Source organism: Coenobita brevimanus, chromosome 27 (assembly GCF_032717465.1).
Source record: "Coenobita brevimanus isolate Jiangsu-jjx chromosome 27, ASM3271746v2, whole genome shotgun sequence".
NCBI lineage: Eukaryota > Metazoa > Arthropoda > Malacostraca > Decapoda > Coenobitidae > Coenobita > Coenobita brevimanus.
This window is the reverse complement of record NC_136980.1, coordinates 15,199,744-15,219,578: the sequence shown is the minus strand read 5'-3', so window position 1 is coordinate 15,219,578 and position 19,835 is coordinate 15,199,744.

Sequence of the window (19,835 nt, the reverse complement as noted above, 5' to 3'; positions counted from 1 at the left end):
CAACTGATATTTCTTCCTTGCTTGAAATAAGTGTGGTAAACATGTAGGCATCTTTTATACAAGTAAAAGGGGACTACCTCTGCACTTCCTTCTTGGTTACAGAAATATGCCTACTGGATAGCATAGCTTATAAATATATAACAGAAGCCTTTAAAAAACTATTCTATGCGGTAAGCATGTTGCTAAAACTATAAAGGAGGGATAATGATATCATCAAGAAGAAAAGAGATAATGTCAATGTTCAATCAAACGAAAGCATACAAGATATGCATCTGTCCCCAGCACAACCAAGGCTTTGGTTATCAACAAGTACTTAAAGCGAGCAGACCTTAAGATCGCATCACTATCGGGATGTAAAATAAGAGAAACAGTGAAAACGAAAATAAGAGGAAGTAAACACTAGAACAGTGTAGCATACAGCATACCGTTTAGTGGATGCTCAAAAACGTATATAGGGGAAATAGGACGATGAACAGATATAAAGACAGCAGAACACAAGGCAGATGTGCGATGTCACAGAGTATCTGATTCCCTAGTGTTGCACATAGATCAGCACAATCATTGACTCAAGTGGGAAGAAGCTACGGTCATTAAGAAATATCTGAATAAACAAATGAGGGAATATTTTGAAGCAGATCACTGTGTGTTTAAAGTATAACTAACCATAAGGAGGGATTTTTCAGCCAAGGCAGGTTTACACAAAGGATAGCACTAATGTCGCAATCAGAGGTGGGTTAGGATGACGGGATTTTCCTAAAGGCAGCCAGTCAGGCTGCGACACGACAGTGGGGAGGGAATTTCCAGACTGATAAATGTCTCGGCTTGATCACTTCTTGTTTAGAGGGGCTTTGATGCATGGTTGTGGAGGGTACGGACATGCATGTCTTGCTTCCCTGTAGCTGGAGGGCTGCCCCACCAGCATTAACTTTTTGTTCAACATTACGGTGTTGTTTAGTTACGTTAGCTAGTACTCATTTTCCTCCCTTGAACGTATAGAAACACAATAAGTGTTTGTATCTATTTCCTGAGATCGCCTTTGCTTACTCACCTCTGGAGTGACCCCCTCACTGATCAGTCTCAGTTGTCTTATTCTGGGTCTCTTGTCACTTGCTCGTCCTCTCTCGTTCTTCGCACTTCTCCCATGAAGGGATGGTAGTTACTGTGGAGGACTCCCTTGCTGCATCTGCCACCTTCAGGGGATTAAGATGGTCCTGATGGACCCATGACTGTCACAGAGTGACTGCCCCTAGACTGACCAGTCCTAGACTCATACCCCGTTTGACATTTCTGTAAATAATGCATCTTTTGTCTTGCTACATGCTGTCCGTTCCACTCCAATAACTAGTCTTAATCCTTTCATTATTTAAAAGGTAATTGACGGATGTGCTGGTGAGATGCAACAAGTGAAAAAAACTTGCTAGTGGAGGCCTTCTGGTTAAGGCTGTTACTTTCTTTTAGTAAATAACTCGTTGAAACTGCGTAGGTTGCACTGCTATGATGTCAGGCCGAGGATCCCGGTTTCCATGAATTCCTGAATGGGTGTTATCACCTGTAGGGACCTCATGCTATGGAGGAGGACGATATCATACGTGAACTTGCTCAGTAGGATGTGATTGATTAGATTTATAAATGGTTTCTCGATGGACTAGGGGGCTAAGACTGCCACCATTACATTGACCTTTGACAAAGTATTTCTCCCTGTGTATGTCAAAGTCGGTTACGATATTGTCCACATCTGGCAATATATCCGTAACCCTCTTCGTTGTTCAAGGTGTCAGTTATATGACATAATAACAAGTATTGTCGGACGTCTCAGTCAGTGTGTGATAGGTGTGCAGTTCAGGGTCATGATATTGAACACTGCAAATCCGAGTCTGCATGCTGCTTTCATTGCAAGGGACTTCACTCCACTTGCTTGAGGGACTGTCCCAACTGGAGGAAGGAGGAAGAGGTTTGCACAGTGAAGGTAGAGGGCATATCCTATTACGATGCTAGGAAGAATGTGAGGGAGCTGCATGCCACCCCCAAAACTACAGTAACGTCGCCTATGCATCGACAACTGTGTCCCGTCTCATGATGTGTACAGTGAAGACACAATCTGACCCTGTCCCCAGCACTCTTGTCACTCGTTCTGCCTCTTGGTCTGCTCCACCTGTACGTTCCAACTCTTTTACTGATATTCATGTTGCAACTTCTCACTATCACTCTGCTGCTTCTTTTCAGTTGGTATGGTTTAAACCAAAGTCTGACAAGTCTAATGAGATTAATCTGACTACCCTTTCCAAGCAGCCACGTCCTCATGTACTTTCTGTTCCTGCTCCATCGAGGGGGAAAAAGATTAGTTCTTCCCCGGGGGACTCTGGGAACCTCCTTATTATGATCACATGAAGGTTTCCAACAGCAAGCAGAGGGATAGGTCTTCCTGTAGTCGCTCACCCTTTGACGAGCAGCATAAAAGATCAAGCACTATGGCCCGCCTCGTAAATGTTAAACTGTCACATTCACTGTGTTACAGGGGAATTGTAGGACTCTTGGGAATAAATTACACAATACAGCAATCTTGCTACCTATACCCAGGCCAGATGACATTTGTTTATAGGAGATTAGCTTGGAGGATCACCCTGATCAGCCACAGTTCAATTACTACCACTCGTATAGAAGATATGATGGTCACGGGGTTGCCATATACACACACAAATCACACCCACAAACAGAAGTGGCCCTAAATTCTACTCCAAAAATTGTCGTGTACCTAGTAAATTAATAACACATACCTGCCTTTTTGCTCCCCACTGTCCTCCACATGGCCTCATTGATAGTGATGCTGTAAATTCACTTTTAACCACTGTTTTGGAAATAAGTTAGTGCTGGGCAACTTTAACGCACATCACTATGAATGGGGCAGGTTTAGTATTGATAGTCGTGGAAAACAAGTAGTTGACACGTAGTCCAACCTCTGGTGTCTGCTTGGTGGTAGAGCGACTCGTGTGGATGATCCCACAGGAAATTTTCGGCCACTAACTTGTTTCTGGCCTCCCCAGGTGTACATTAAGATTTCTCGTGTAATCCTTATGGGGATTCCTTGGGAAGAGACCATTTACCCATCTATCTTTCTTATTAGCACGACGATATTTCGGACCCACCACTCCCAAAATTCCGCTTTAACCCCTTAAGACCGCAATTGTTTCAGGCAGGGTACCTCCCGCAAACGCAAATCGGGGGTGTTTTGGCGACTTTCACCAAGGGCAAATTTAATGTGTTCTGGCTAAAGAGGAAGAATTTACACACCTGACAACGCAATCCGTACCCCCGTAGGCCTAATGGTCACCGCACAATCGCGCGTCAAAGTTCAAAAAAAGTTTATGATAGCTACCCCTCGAAAACAATAGAAAACATGAAAATTTTGATAACTACCCATTTTTCTTATTGAAACAGGTCATTTCAAATTGTTTTGTCACACCAACAATGAAAACAGGTGTGTGTAGGTGTGGGGAGATTACTAGACTGTGGGGAGATAAAGTAGGCTGTGGAGAGTAGGCCTATAGGTACAGGAGTTGGAAATAACCAGCTTCTCGCATGAAAAGAAAGCACTTCATTGTGTTCTGTAACATCTACCATGAAAACAGGTGTGTATGTAGGCGTGGGGAGATAACTATTGTGGGGAGTAGGCCTACAAGGCCTTTGTGGTACTTGGGGAGAAAAATTTTGGCAACAACCAAATTCTCTTGTGGAAACCCTCCATTTCACTGGGATTTTTCATACCAGCCATAAAAACAGGTGTGTATGTAGGTGTTTGGAGATAAAACAGGTGTGGGGAGTAGCCATACAAGGCCTCATAATCATTCCAATACTAACACAGACGCATATAAATATCTATAACCATCAAGGACATCAAAATAAAGTTGAATAATGCTATAAATACTTGCATAAGAAAAGGAAGAAAAATAATAATTTGTTTCCGATTTCTCTTTTTACTGTCCCAACTTCTCATTACACATTTATCACACCATTACAATTATCACATTATCATTACACTTCATCACACTTATCAATACAGTTTCGGCAACAACCAAATTCTCTTGTGGAAACTCTCCATTTCATCGGAATTTATCACAACAGCCATGAAAACAGGTGTGTTTGTATGTGTGAGGAGATGAAACAGGTGCGGAGAGCGGCCCTACAAGGCCTCATAGTCTTTCGAAAACTAACACGGACGGACACTACTCAGAGGTGCTAATCAGGGCAGGTAGGGAGAATGAAAGAAATAATAATAAGATGCGTCGTATGGAGTACAACATACAGCATTCTCCAATTACGTACGTACAGAAACTGGTAGGTATGAAGTGAGAAATGAAGAGTGAGGTGTAAAAATTTGGGAAGAAGTAGAAAAAACATGAAACAGGTACGTTCATCAGGCCTGACACTCGGGGGCCTGTTGGGGGTTGGAAGGGTAGTGAGGGACAAAGAGGGAGAGATGGGGGGGGGGACGAGGCTAGCAGGGAGGGAGGAGGAGCAAGAGAGGGTGGGAAGGGATGCTGGTTGCTGTGGGAGGAGATGTGCAGTTGCGTGGAGGGGTGGGAGAGTGATGGGGAACAAGGAGGGCGTGAGGGAGTGGAGTAGAGGGTGGCATGGAGGCGGCCAAGAGGGGGGTCCCCCCCACCGCCCGGGTTGGTCTGATCCCCCCTCACGCAACATCAGGGTCGAGTTCTCATTGGCCTGAAGCCATGTACATCATAACTGGGGTGGAGCAAGTGCTCCGCAGTTTTTTACAGGCTGCGTTCAATTGATGTGATTAGGCATTTTGGCATAAAACTCAAATCGCATCAATTGATGCGATTAGGACTTAAGAGGTTATGAAAGCACATTGGGAATCCTTCTCAAGGATCGCCTATTTAGATATATCTTGGGAGATCGTAGGTGTGAAAGTTCAAAATTTTACTAAATCCATTGTACATGCGGCTGGAACTGCTTTTCCCAGGACTTCTCCAATTCATGCGAAGCATAGAGCTCTTTATTGGACGCTGGATTGCCAACAACATTAACGAAATACAATCCGACTGAGGAAAGCTTTATTGCATACAAACAAGCGAGGACTGAGGCAAGGACAGTAATTAGAAGAGCTGAATATGATTCCTGGCGTTCTTTTGTGTCCATGGTGAATTGATTTACCCCAGTGACTAAAGTCTGGTCCACAATTAAAATACTATATGACAAACGCACTTATAACGCCATGACCAGTCTGCAGGTGGACAGCAACATATATAACAAACCGGTGGACGTAGCTAACATCCTCACCAGGAGTTTTTCTCATGTATGTAGCTCAGCCAATTACAACCAGCGTTTTGATGACAATAAATGCACGGCTGAGCTATGAGTATTAGACCTTACCACAGAAGACGTACACTCCCTTCACAACCAAAACTTTACAGTGGATGAACTTATCCTAGCCCTAAAATCCTGTAAAGACACCAGTCCTAGACCAGATTTTATCATGTACTTTATGATCCTGCATCTTCATCAGGACAACCAGATTAAGTCGTTGGAATTTTACAATGAGCTTTGCATGTCCCAAATGTTCCCAGACTCATAGCATTTAGCGCATGTGATACAGATACCCATACGGGCTGGTTGTCTTATGAATCTCATTTCACTTCATATAATTGTGTTGAATCCTCGTCTATGTACGGTCACGGAACGAATGGTTAATGATAGGCTTTTCTTGCTTTCGAGTCGAAGATTTTGTTAAATGATCATCAATGTGAGTTTAAATACAGACGTAACTTGATCATATAATGATTTTGGAGCATTGCATTTTGGAGGCATTTGTCAATAAAGAATTCAAGATAGGGGTATTCATGGATCAGCCTGTGACATGGCGTGGTGGCACGGTATATTAATGAAGGTCTGTGCTTATGGTTCGTTAGGTAATTTGCCTGATTTATTTCCATTTTTTGAGGGACAGAACTTTCTCTGCCAATTGCCTTGTAACATACCATCGGATGTTTTTATCCACGAACACGGGGCACCGGAAGTGTGCTTAGTCCCATTTTGATTGCATTGCGCAGTTGACCCTTGTGCGGTGTGATGCGGTGAGGATCTGTCCGTTCTCCCCTTTGGGGCTAAGATGCGAATGAATGTGTTTGAATGGATGAGTAAATGGAGAGTGAGTCGTCCTGTCTCGGCTACCTCCCTTTCCTTGGGGGAAGCAGCCTAGGTATATAGATAGATAGATAGATTATGATCAATGATATTCTGTCATCAGCTCCCATCCTGAGGAATCTTAAATACTCAGTGTTTTCGATTGTGTAATATGGCACTTTTCCAGTTATGCAAAAATCTGGGCTGGCGGGATCAAGCTGCCTTGATTCCGTCCACCAGTGAACCTTGCAGTGGGGATTTAAGTTTTCCATCCCTACGTGTGCCGCTTAGTTTTTACTACTCGTAATGTCCCGGATTTTAATTTGGGTTTGGGAAATCAGCCGGTATTGTTTCAAACTTCTGTCAACTTTTCAGGCCTCCATTTTGATCGTTGATTAAACTTTAAATTTCATGTTAATAATTTACTTGCTCGTTTATAATTTATTCCCCTTTATCATGCAATATTTGATTTTAAAAAATGACTCCGGCCATGTATTGTTTCATTCAAGTTTTGTACAAAGGCATGATATGAAGACGCCCTTCCTGGAATGTATTGTCTCCAGCTCTCTCGTCAACTGCCTTTTACACTGTGTAACAAAAAAAACAAAAAAAAATCTGTTCCTGTGTAATAAGTAGGCCTACTATTTCCTTACTTGTTTTGCTCCAGAACTATAGAGAACATATATCATCATCTTAAAACTTCGTTTTTGTAAACAGGAGAATGATTTTTATATATTTACTAGTTTTCTATAGAAAGAATGAGTGGGTTTGTCTTTTCCTTCGTGATGAGCCAGAAGAAAGCATATAAATATGAAAAGTGACATGTAATAATATTGAATACATAATTAATGAAATCACAGAAGTCTAGAATCGAACATTTTTTCGCGATTTCCGTTTGTATAGTATTTAATTGTCCTTATTTCGACTATTCCATATACAAATTAAATTCTTTTGGTAAAATTAAGTATTTCTGTTGTGTTTATCGTTCCCCTAATGCCCCTCCAGAGCAGAGTTTATTTGAGTCTCTGTCTTCACAACTAAGTGTCCTCAGCATTAATACTGCATCAGAAATTACTATTCTGGGTGATTTTAATGTCCATAATGTTGAATGGCTCACTTATTCAGCCAGAACTGATGACTCTGGTCTTGAATGTGAGCTATTTGCAGACTCGTTTAATCTCACCCAGTTAGTCAGTCAACCCACCCGTGTACCAGACAACCCCGATCAAAATTCCCACCTATTGGACTTGTTTCTAACAACCAATTCAGATAATTATAGTGTCGAAGTGAAGTCCCCCCTCGGATCCTTGGATCATTGTCTGATTCAAGCCACCAGTTTAACACCTACCACAACCTCTTGCACTGAACAGGTCATGGTGACTAAATGGCACTATGACAGGGCAGACTGGGAGGGACTCCGTAATTTTTTCATGGATGTTCCTTGGACCTCCTTTTTCTCCCAAGATGCAAATTCCACACTGGGCCACATACAGGATATCATTAAAGTCGGCATGGAAACATTCATTCCCCATCATAGTTACAGAAAAAGATGTAATTCTCCTAATTGGTTTGACCACAATTGTGCTAGAGTAACAGAACGTAAAACAATAGCCTATAACACTTATACAAGGACCAAAACTAAGAAGCCTTTAACTATTATAGAAATATCAGAAATCATGCTAAAACTATCATCAATCTTTCTAAATCAAACTTTCTGCTTAGACAGGCTAAGAAACCACTAAACAACCCAAATGATAACAAAATATTCTGATCAACCCTTAATTCGTTCAAAAGTATTTTCACTACCTCCTCTTCCATTCCACCTTTACAGTCCCCCAATGGAAATCTAGTAAGTGACCCACGTGGAAAAGCCAAACTTCTTGTTGACATTTTTTCAACAAACTCAACCCTAAATACTGAAAATTACAATATTCCTGTACTTGATTTTGATTCCCCTCAAATACCTCCTTTCATGATTCACACCAGATGCGTACAAGTTGTATTACAGAATCTCTCAGCAGACAAAGCTGCTGGTCCAGATGAAATTCCTTCAATTGTACTTAAAAATTGCTCCTCAATGTTGGGTCCTGTATTGGCAAAGTTTTTCCGCTTATGCATCCGTACCTCAAGTTTTCCAGCCTCTTGGAAAGAAGCAAATATCCATCCTGTTCCTAAAAAAGGGGCAACTTCTGATCCATCAAACTATAGATCAATTGCAATAACTTCCATTCTCGGCAAAGTTTTTGAGATGCTAATTAACACATAATCAAGCATCTAGAAATCAATAAATTAATCAATGATCGGCAGTATGGATTTAGACAAGAACGTTCAACTGTAGACATTCTTTGCCTTCATACCCATCAGATTAACAAAATAATAGACCAACACGGTGAAACACACAATAGCACTAGGTATAATAATAATAATAATAATAGTAATAATCTGGCCTTTTTTTTCTCAAAAGCGCCAGTTCTTCCTTTTGGGAATTCACTAGCGCTCGACACACATACATTAATTTTACAATTACAGGAATTGTGACATTTCTTGTATATAATACAAGCTACATCATATATACATGAAAGCGGCAAAAATTAAACCCTATAATCATCCGTCATAGTACCTCTCTCCAGGTCGTAGCATTTTGAAAAAAGAAAGGCTTTCAGCTGTCTCTTAAAGGATTCAACAGTAGAGAGTTGTCTTATGGACAATGGCAATCTGTTATATAATCTAGGGGCTCTATATGCAAAAGAACGATCAGAGAAAGATGACTGGTGAATGGCTCCTGGCTCATCAAGACGCAAGGAATCATCTTCACTGCGTAACATAACACCCGGGCGTGTCAATGGGAGTTTTAACAATTCAGCAAGATACTTCGGTTCACCAAACTTAAGAACCTTGAATGTAATAAGACACAGTTTAAATTCAATTCTAGCCTTTACTGGTAACCAATGCAACTCAATCAGAAACGGGGTAGTTGAGGTTCTCGGGGGGAGACCAAAGATAAGCCGTGCCGCCCTGTTCAACACAGACTGAACTTTTGTTAATATATTATTTGGAAGACCAACCCACAGTGAATTATAATAATCAACACGAGACAAGACCACTGCATGGACCAATGTTAAGAGGCACTGTCTATTCAGGAATCTTCTCACAGAGTACAGATTTCTGATATGCAAGTTACACCCTCTTACAACCTGATTAATGTGTTCTTTGTAATTTAACTTAGAATTAAAATAAACACCCAAATTTCGAACAGAACTGACTGGATGCAGCTGTGACACGCCAATGTTCAAAGCCAGGGCATTGTCAGTGTCATCACCCCTTCTGTTTCCTCTAATGATGATGATCTCAGTTTTACCATCATTCAGCTTAAGTTTCCTCTTAACCGTCCAAATCTTAATATCAGACATTAGAGATTCAAACTTTATCTTAGTATCGTTGATATCTGACATCTTAACGTAGAGCTGGGTGTCATCAGCATATAAATGATAGGACACATCATGAGCATCAAGTAGAGACGATAAACTACTTATGTAGATAGTAAATAGAATTGGACCCAAAACTAATCCTTGAGGGACTCCAAATAGAAGAGGAGCAGAATCAGAGCTAGCGTAATCAACAACCACTCTCTGAGATATGTCCAACAGATACGACTTAAGGAGCAAAAGGGCACTATCACGAATGCCATAAAAATACAGATCTTCCAACAATAGTTTATGATCTACTGTATCAAAAGCTGCAGACAGATCCAAAAGAACTAGGAGAGAGGACATCCCACTACAAGTGTTTGCCACCAAGTCGCTCTGAATCCTTGTTAGTGCAGTTTCAGTCGAATGGTATTTTCTGTATGCTGATTGAACGACAGAAACAACTTTGTTGTGTTCCAGTAGTGGTAAGAGTTGGTCGAGTATGGCACGCTCAATAATCTTGGATAAAAAAGACAGGTTAGAGACAGGACGATAATTTGTCATGCTCTCGACATCAAGGCCAGGTTTCTTAATTAGGGGCCTAAGCAAAACACGTTTCTCAGACTGCACAAAATTACTTTCTAAGAAGCATTTATTTGTTATGTTGCAGATAAAGTCTGCAGCATGCTCGTACACATCAGGCAGTTGTGACATGTTACATGGATCGAGTGAGCAAAATGTTTTATTAAGTTCTCTGATGTAACATTTGACTTTGTTTACATCCAGTGGATGAAATGTTGAAAGCAAATGATTCCCGGTGCACCGTGGCTGGAAGTCAACTGAGTATGCTTCACTAGGAGGACTGCTATCTAAGTCACTTCTTATGCGAGATATCTTACTTGTAAAAAATGAAGCAAAATCAGAAGCCAATTGGGCATCAGATAAAGAAGTTGGTTTAACAATTACATTCCTCCGACCAACCAAATTGTTCACAACTGCAGACAATTTTTTTTTATCACCACCACATGAATCAACTTTATTTTGATAATACCTAGCCTTTTGGGCTTTTACAGTGTGAACGACTGCTCTTCTCGTAAAAACATAATGCAAACGAGTTACTTCAGTCCGCTGCAAGCGCCACTCACGCTCTGCCCTTCTACGTTGTCTACGCAAAGAATTAATGGATGGACCATACCACGGAGAATTATCACGTACAGTGATTGTTTTTACTACCTCAGGACAATAATGGTCAAAAATTGACTTGAGCTCGTTGTTGTAAATATCAACCAATTCAACAGAAGAAAGACTTGAAGAATCGATGGAGTTTAAACGTTGATCAATTTCAAAACACATCAACTGGCGGTCAACATTGTTGTAATTTCTGAACCTGATGACCTTTTTATATGAAGGGGATATCGGGACACCAAAATTAAGAGTGATCAGAGCATGATCAGAGATGAGGGGGTCAAATGAGTCAACCTCCACATCTGATACGCGCCTGCAACCAACAGGAGACAAGATCAAGTCAAGGACATGTCCTGAGACATGAGTTGGATTACTCACATGATTGAAAAAATTGTTCTGGGTGATCAACTCAAGGAATTCTGAAGAAAATGGTTTTGACTCTGGACTGCCAACCCAATAATTGAAATCACCACAAACAAGAAGTCCTCCAGGTTTAAGAGAAAACCCTTCAAGAAACTGCCCAAACTCCTCCATAAAACCTCGATCTCTGCCCGGATGACCTGGTCGATAGACAATTGCAATTCTAATGGTATTCTGATGGAAATTTATTAATACTTCCATAAATTCAAATGATGATGGGGTCAGGTCTGGGTCAATGAGAGAAACGTTTGCAAGTGCTGCCGAATAGATGAATGCTACGCCTCCTCCCGGATAGTCAGCAGCAGGCCTGGGAATACTAATAATAGAATGTGTCTTAGGCAAAGCATTACGAATAATATCGATATCAGACTCATACAACCAGGTTTCAGTCAAGCACAATATGTCAAGCTCGTGCTGATTTAGGGTTTCATTAATATAGTCTATCTTATTACGGATGGAACGATTATTTAAAAACCCATCCTTAACTGGTTCAAGAGGGATGTAGTCAGTTTTTTGAATGGTCAAAATTGGTGTTCTCAATCAATCTATTCCTATGAGAAATCATAATTGGACATTCTCTACTTGAAGCAAAATGGGCAACCACCTGTGACTTTGAATTAGCATCTTGTTGTCTTAAAGAGGAGCAGTTGATACATTTGGGAGAATTTCTGTTACTACAGTCCTTAGATTTATGGGCTCCAGCACAAAAGACACATTTAGGTTCATCACTTTTCCTAGAACATCTCTCAAATGTATGACCAAAGCCTTGACAGCGATGACACTGTGTAACCCAGAATCTATCGAAAGCGTGGCATCTTGTAAGATCCACATAGATGTAATTGCCCTGTTCTACAATGGAGGATCTCACCTCTGGCGACATCTTCAAGACAGCAGTTTTGGTGTCATTCCTTGTCCTTGTGAAGAGAAGGTTGAGGGTACAACCTCGATCAACGAGCATCTTAATTTTATTGTTTTTTCTCAGAATATTTGGGATGATGTCAGAGTCATCCAAGGAAGAGGAAAGGCCTGTCACGGTCATTTTAGGCAACATTTTCTTTGGCTCTGATATGCAAAAAGTGCCCTCAGAGACAAAATGATCAGTCAGCACCCCAGTTGCTTCTCTCTTGGCCTCAGCTGATGGAAACTTCACTACCAGCCCACCAGCCTTGGTCTTAAGGCAGCCGTCAACCGGTACCGAGTTAAGTATGCCTCTGATGTCTTCTGGTCCCATCTGATTTGTCAGGGCACTAGCGCCACTCTCTGGTTTCACAATCAGTACATGCTGACTATGAATGGCTTTTTTCTGGCCATGAGCACTGATCTCAATCACGCCCCCAGGCAGATCCTTCCCTCCCCCCACGAGAGACCCACGAACAGCATCCGCAAATGACTTGGCCTGATCTTGTGTGACCGCCATAGGTGATGAGACCTTGGTCTCTAGTGCCTCCAGTCTATTTGATACGTCTCTGATTGCTTGAAAGATTGGCCCAATAACTTTATCTTCATACTCCGTCTTGGTACTACTTCCTCCACCAGCCAAGACCTCGTCTGCTGGTGCAACACACTGGCTACACAGCCAGCGAAAGCCCAGCTGGTGGCTCCTCTTCATGAATGGATAGTTGCCTGCATCCAAATTTTCACAAGCTATATGAATCCACTCGCTGCAGTAGGCGCACTTCAGTGCTTGTGCACTTTTTGCTACAGACCTACTGCAGCGAGGGCACTGGTGTTGTTTACTCATGAAAAAGGAGAACAAAAAAAAACAAAATGACAACAACAGCAAAACGTATATACAATACTACCCGGGAAAAACCCGGGTAGCGCCGCCCCCGTTTGTGTCACCCTAATTTAGGAGGAAAAAAAGAAAACCGAAGGGAAAAAAAGCACAAAAAACAGAAATGGAAAAAAAAACAAAAAAACAGGGTGTCTGCGAGGTCACCACGAGCAGGTGGGGTACGACTTGACTACCCTTCTAGGAAAGGTAACCCAAACCGAGGTGCCGCTGAAGTGCTGAGATGGTATTGAAATTTTTCCCAATTCGAGCTTTACAGCAGCAACAAATACGTCACTTAGGCAAGACCTCATTGGTTACGATACTGCCACTGCGTAAAGCAGCATTTGACAGAGTATGGCACCGGGCCATATTGTCTAAGATGTCACACTATGGCCTTGCATCACTGGTTCTTCTAATTTCTTCTCATCTTCATAATAGAAAAATACGGGTCAGGGTAAATGGAATTTATTCGCAGTTTCATTCCATAAATGCTGGCGTACTTCAGGGATCAGTTTTGGCGCCAACCCCCTTTCTCATTCATATAAATGACCTATCTGTCACTCACAACCCAATACACTCTTATGCTGATGACTCGACCCTTCATAGTTCTTTCACATTTAGTACCTCCGTTACACAGTTTGATAATATAAATTCCCAAATAAACACTGCAATTTAGAGGAGTACTCCCGAGGTGGATGGAAAGCTGATGACAGGGTGAGCTGGAGCTCCCATTTCATCAGCCCTTAGGACTAGTTCATGACCATCCCCCTTTGCTGAAATTCTTCAGTGTCTCAGTAACACAGAGAGTAGGCCAGCATGCTCTCCAGTACAAATTTCTCTATCTACACCAAACTACATGCACAGTACACACTACACTTCCTTTTCCAAAACTAAAAAAATTATGGCATCTCATCACCAAGCCTCGAAGTCCTCAGGGGAGGGACCATAAATACCCCCACCATTCGCCCCTCTCCCGGTGATGACTCAAGGTGCCTGGAACCACTGTCTGACTCTCTTCTTCTTCCTTCCTGCAACATTCTCGGCCTTTCCTCTAACTTTCGCTCTGTTGAGCACCACCTCTCCTCCTCTAAACCTCACCTTCTTTTTCTAACTGAGACTCAGCTGTCTGAGGCAACTGACAGCAAACCCTTTTCTGTATCCTCCTACTTTCTCTATACTCATTTCAAAGCCAAAGGTGGCTGTTGTGTATATATACGCAAGGACTTATCTTGCTCTCATGTTCCTGAACTCGATTCTTCTGAATTCTCTACACTCTGGCTTCGGCTTTCCTGTCATTCTCTGACTAAATATATCTGTGCTGTTTACTTATCTCCTAATTCTACTGACTATCAAAAATTCTTCGACTATCTTACTTCTACGATGGAACACATTTTATCCATTTCTCCTTTCTCTGAAATCTCCATTCTAGGAGATTTCAATGTTCACCAAACCTTTGGCTCTCCTCTCCTTTCACTGATCCGCTTGGTGAACAAGCCTACATCTTTTCTACATTTAATGACCTAGAGCAGCTTGTACAGCACTCTACCCGTATCCCAGACCGCCTTGGAGAGAGCTCCAACATACTTGACCTCTTCCTTACAACTAATCCTTCTGCTTACACTGTTAATCTTTTCTCTCTGTTGGGCTCCTCTGATCACAACCTTATCACCTTAACCTGTCCTATCGCTCCGGTATGGCCTGTGGACCCTCCAGGGAAACGTCGACTGTGGCATTTTGGAGCCGCGGACTGGGAGGCCCTTAGGCAGTACTTCTTTGATTTTCCCTGGGATGATTATTGCTTCCATGGCCGGGAGCGATCTGAATGTGCCTTGTGCATTACGGAGGTTATTCTCTCGGGCATGGAAGCATACATTCCTTTCTCATATCCTTTGACTAACGCAAGAAAGCCTTGGTTTAATCACACTTGTTCTAATGCTGTCTGCTACAAGAAGAGGGCCTGCAAAAGGTACCACAACCAACCCACCCCTGAATCACATCATCTTTACATTTCTGCCTGGAATCGTGCTAAGTCTGTTCTTCGCTCTGCTAAAAATAATCTCATCTGTATTACATGCTCTCAACTCTCCGACTCGAACTCTTCCTGCTCCTTCTGGCACCTTGCCAAAAACCTTTCTAACAACTTTACCTCATCATCCTTCCCTCCTCTTTTCTACTCTGATGGTTCTGTTGCTATTTCGTCTACTCATAAAGCAGATCTCTTCACACAGACTTTCTCCTCCAATTCCAACTTAGACGATTCCGGTGCTGTTCCTCCATCACTTCCCCCCTCTGACTTCCTCATGGCTGACATTAAAATTTCTTCAGCTGATGTATTTGCTGCCATCACTGGCCTCAATACTAACAAGGCATATGGGCCTGATGGGGTCCCTCCTGTTGTTCTCAAGAACTGTGCTACTGTGCTTACACTCTGCCTAGGCAAACACTTTTGCCTTTGTCTGTCAACTTGTACCTTTCCTTCTTGCTGGAACTCTCATGCAGCCAGTCCCAAAGAAGGGTGACCACTCCCAACCCTCCAACTATCGTCCAATTGCTTTAACGTCCTGTATTTCAAAAGTTTTCGAGTCAATTCTCAATAAAAAAATTTTAAGGCATCTTTCCTATCACAACCTTCTTTCTGATTGTCAGTACGGGTTCCGTCAGGGACGCTTCACTGGCGATCTTCTCACCTACCTTTCAGACTCCTGGTCATCCTCCTTTCGGGACTTTGGCGAAAGCTTTGCCATTGCACTTGACATCTCAAATGCTTTCGATTGAGTCTGGCATAAAAATTTTAATTTCTAAACTGCCCTCTTACAGTTTCTATCCTTCTATCTGTGCCTTCATAACTAGCTTCCTTTCTGGTCATTCTATAGCCGCTGTTGTAGACGGCCATCGTTCTTCTCCTAGACCTATCAACAGTGGTGTTCCTCAGGGCTCTGCCCTATCACCAACTCTCTTCCTTTTATTCATCAACGACCTTCTAAGCTGTACATCTAACCCTATCCACTCATACACTGATGACTCCTCCCTTCACCTTTCCATTCGGTTCCCGCAACGCCCATCTCAGCAGTTTCTTCAACAAACTAGGGATGTGGTTATGGCACACCTAATGTCTGACTTGCCTCGTATCTCTGACGGGTAAAAATAATCTGGTTGTTTTTAATGCATCTAAGACTCAGTTCTTACAGTACACCTATTAACCCGATAAAATCTTCCACAAGTATACCCACTAATGTATAATAATATTCAGCTTAATCCTGCATCATCCTTGAACATGTTTGGGGTTTCATTTACTCGGGACTTATCATGGTAAGATCATGTTACATCTCTTGTAAAATCTGCTTCCAAGAGATTGGGTGTGCTAAGCCGACTCCATTCATTCTTTACTCCTGCACAATTGTTGACTCTATACAGAGGTTTTATCCACCCCTGTGTGGAGTACAACTCTCATGTGTGGGGAGGCTCCCCACATACAGCTCTTCTCAATAGGGTTGAGTCAAAGGCTTTTCGTCTCATTAACTCTCCTCCTCTTACTGACTCCCTTCAACCTCTGTCTCTTCACCGCACTGTTGCATCTTTCTCTCTTTTCTATCGCCACTTTAATGGTCACTGCTCCTCTGAACTGTCTGCATGCATTCCTTCACCTCTACGACGGGCGTGTAGCACCCGTCTAGCAGCAAACTCTCATCCCTTTTCTGTCCAACTCTCTAATGCAAGCGTTAACCGTTACTCCCTGTCTTTCATTTATGCAACAGGTCAACTCTGGAATTGTCTCTCTCTGCCTGTATTTCCTGCTGCCTATGATCTCCATCTTTGAAACGCAGTGTGTCCGGGCATCTCGAAATGATCGGATCTTGAATTTGGCTCTCTATTGTATTTGTTTTTCTCTTGGAGGGAACTGTTATTGCGGGCTCATAGCCCTTAGTTCCTTGTTCGTCGCATTAAAAAAAAAAAATTCTCTGAACCAGGACCTTTCTAAAATTAATCAATGGGGACAAACAAATCTGGTCTCATTTAATGTTCAGAAAACTAAATACATTAATTTCTCCAACAGAAAGAATCCCTCAGACTCTCACATAATTTTGAATGATGTCAATATTCCATATCCACTACAATTGATATCCTAGGTTTTACTCTAATCCCCAACCTAAGCTGGACATCTTATGTTAAATCCCTTGCTAAAAATGCTTCCAAAAAATTGGGACTTATGTACAGAATTCGTGAGTTCTTCTCTGACGAGCAAATGGCCACAATATACAAATGTCATGTGCGTTCTCAGATAGAATACTGTTCACCACTGTGGAGTGGATGTGGAGCGGTTGCATTGAGGCAGCTGGACAAAATTCAAAATAAAGCCATTAGATTAATCAATAATCCTGCCATCACGTAGGACTTCCTCCATTATCAGTACGTAGAGATGTTGCTTCTTTAGCATTATTTTATAGATATTTTTACGTAAGTGTTCAGACGAACTGGCTTCAATTGTTCCTCCCCTTCACATTTTCTCCCGAAATACTCGGGCAGCTGGGAACGCCTATGAATTCACACTCTCTCCCCCGCAATGCAGAACCTCTGCTTATCAAAATTCATTTATCCCCAGAACTAATACTCTCTGGAATCCACTTCCTGAGAGTTGTTTCCCACAAACATTTAATCCACTTCAATTCAAATCCAGTTGTTATAAATATTTTATGAATGGAGGATGCCTTTAGGCACATGGACTTATTTTTTTTCCCTTTGTTTTTCCTTCCTCCATTCATTATCTATATAAAAAAAAAAAGATCACTTTCACGGACCAGCCCCCAAATGTAGTCCCCCATCATGCTCTTGTTATGCAGTCCTTGTTATCTCCTCTCAAAGTGCATTATATCTTGATAGAAACGTTCTCCTTGCTCTTCAGAATATGCACCCATGTTGTCCTTGAATTCATCCAGATGGGAATGAGCCATATGATTCTTGAGTGACATTTTACAGCCCATGACGCCGTAGTTCTTTAAGAGGTTGTCAATCAGCTCCACATGGTCCTCATCCTTATGATTTCCAAGAAAACCGTGAACCATTGCTTTCAGGCTGTTCCAAGTCACTTTTTCCACTTTCTAAAGCTTGTTGGGAAGATCCTTGCACTCCAGGATCTTCTTAACCTGTGGACCGACAAAATTACCGGCTTTGATTTTCGCCTTAGTGGTAGGTGGTGGCGACCATCATCCACTCACTTGATGTAGTGCTGCCTACTTCTTCCTTAGCCTTTATCATTCTTTTCCTGTGTCTGCCCTCCTCTCTTCCTATTTCTCCCATCCTTCCTGTCACTTCTTATTGCTTCTTTCCTTTACAGGTGGCTTTACATTGAGTAACAAGCCAAATGGTTTCCTGTATGCCAAGAAACCATTTACGACGCTGGGTGGTAACCATATAACCAAACCATAAGTGCTCCCTACATGTCAACAAGAGGGTTGGTGGAGGGTTAGTGCCCCTCCCCATAAAACAAATAACTCAAGGTCAAATGCCCTGCTGAGAGGGGTCGCCTTGACGTGGTGGCAGGCCTTGAAGCCTGGCTGGCAGTGCCACTTACTTTGGAGGCATGCCTACCTTTGTAGGGTTCGGCATCTGTCGGTCTCGTGGACCAAGCACCCCGTACATCACTAGTGGAGGAGGCCTGCTGGTGATGTTAGTTCCTGCCCATTTACCATCTATGGCGGGACTGTTGCCTCCCCACGTGTTTGCCGTGCATGGCATCCCGTAATGCTGGGAGATGGGAGTCCTGGGGGTTGAGCAATGCTGCACGATGTGCCCTGCAGCTAGCAGTACACCTCTTTGGTCCCTTATTCTGGCTAGATGGGTGGCCTGGTTGGGCCCAACCAGGTCAATCAGCTGGTCATGCATTGGCTAGGGTCAAGTGGTTACTGGGGGGCCTGGTGACTCCCATTGTCCTGGAATCACCCTTCCCCAGGTCCCCCTGTGGTTACCCGCGTATACTCTCCCGCTACCTCTGGGGTTCCCAGTGGTGTTATCCCAAGCATATGACCTCCCTTCACTTATTACTACTCTTGAGCCCTTCCAGGCCCCTAGAGAATATCCTCCTCTACCCCAGCGTTCAGCTGGGTCTGGGAGGCATTCTCGTCGGGGTGGTGTGGTTCAGGGGTTGGCCACAGATGAGACTGCCGGCGTCTTATGCCAATATCTGGTAATAAAATCTACTCTTGGTGGGTCTGTCCAAGATATAGATATTTTTGATATGCACTGTGCCATTGTCTCTGCATGTGGGAGAGAACCAAGAATCTCTTCCCAAGGGGATGGAAGTCTCCTGGTTGAGGTGTCCTCCCCAGAAGAGAGCTCTCGTTTATTAGTGCTAACCTCAGTTTCCAATACAGCCATTTCATGCACTCCTCATGGCAGTTTTAACCAAACAAAGGGAGTCTTATTTTCCCGTGACCTCCTCCGATATTCGGAGGCACGGCTGTTGGAAGGACTACAATCGTCTGGTGTGATAAAGGTTGAGCGCCTTCATAAGAAAATCAATGGAATTTTGCCCCCAACCCCGACCTTGTTACTAACATTTGACAAATTAACAATGCTTACATCTGTGAAATTGGTTTGGCTATCACTTCCAGTGAAACCATATGTGCCCACCCCAAAGCAGTGCTTCCACTGTCAGGGGTATGGACATGTCAGCAAATTTTGCCGCCGTGCACAGGTTGGACTTCCTGGTGTCTGTGTCTCTTGTGGTGAATCAAGCCATACTAGCGACTGTACAGGACCCATTAAATGTTATCACTGTGGAGGTCCCCATGCTGTCTCTTTGAAAAACTGTCCAAGATACTGCCTTGAGAAGGAGATCTTATAGAGGGTTTCGTTTCCTGATGCAAAAGAAGAGCCCAGACACTCTTCTTTCAGGCAGGGGTAACTTATGCTTC